Source organism: Rhincodon typus, chromosome 11, assembly GCF_021869965.1.
Source record: "Rhincodon typus isolate 14 chromosome 11, sRhiTyp1.1, whole genome shotgun sequence".
Classification (NCBI taxonomy): domain Eukaryota; kingdom Metazoa; phylum Chordata; class Chondrichthyes; order Orectolobiformes; family Rhincodontidae; genus Rhincodon; species Rhincodon typus.
The window spans coordinates 1,494,235-1,495,433 of NC_063342.1; positions in this window are offsets into that span (position 1 = coordinate 1,494,235).

Here is a 1,199-nt window from a genome sequence, read left to right on the forward strand (position 1 = left end):
GAAACGTCAGCCTTTCTGCTCCTACGATGCTGCTTGGCCTGCTGTGTTCATCCAGCTCTGCACCTTGTTGTCAAAGAAAAGAATTGATCTGGTTCAACGACAAAACAAGTTTGAGGGGTTTAATGGCCCCCACCTGTTCCTAATTCCAAGAATATCCATGGACTATGTATGTAAGGTTACCTGTCCTATTGAAAGGAGAGGCTGATTTGGCAGGTTTGCCTTGTTAGTAAGAAATGAAATTAAATTGATAGCAAGATGTGATATTGACTCAGAAGGTATAGAATCTGTTTGGGTAGAGTTGAGGAACTGCTAAAGAGAAAAGCCCTGATGGGAATTTTGTACAGGCCTCCTAGCAGTAGTCAGGATGTGGAGAAAATAAATTAGATTGAAAAGTCATGTAAGAAAGTTATATTGCAATAATCATGGGGGCTTTCAATATACAGGTGGCCTGGGGAAAATCAGGTTGGTAGTTGATCTCAAGAAAAGGAATTTGTGAAATGTCTATGAGACGGTCTTTTGGGGGAGATTCTGGTAGAAATCATTAGGAACAGGCAATTCTGGATTTGGTGACGTGTAATGAGACAGACCTGATTAGGGAGCTGAAGGTGAGGGAACGCCTATGGGACAGTGACCATAATATGACGGAATTCACCCTGCAGTTTGAGAGGGAGAAGCTGGAATCAGGTGGAAACGTGTTACAACTTGAGTAAAGTCATGAGGGAGGGGCTGGCCAGAGTTGATTGGAAGGGGAGCCTAACAGGGAAGACAGTGGAGCAGCAATGGAGGAGTTTCTGAGGGTAATTTGGGAGGCACAGCAGAAGTTCATCCCAAAGATCATACAGTGATAATCGCACAGTAACCACACGTTAATCTGAGTGTTCCCCAGCCAAAAACTATGGATGAACCAGGAGATCCACTCCCTGCTGAAGTCCAGGTTTGAGGCATACAAGTCGGGCAACCCTGACATATACAGGAAGTCCGGGTACAACCTTCGTAAGGCCATCAGAGATGCCAAGAGGCAATACCAAACTGAGTTTGAGTCCCACACCAATCACACGGACACCCGTTGATTGTGGCAAGGCTTACCCAACATAATGGGCTACAAAGTGAAGTCGAACAGAATCGCGGGCAACAGTAGATCCCTACCCAACGAACTCTATGCATTTCTATGCTCGCTTTGAACAGAAGGTCAATGAAAA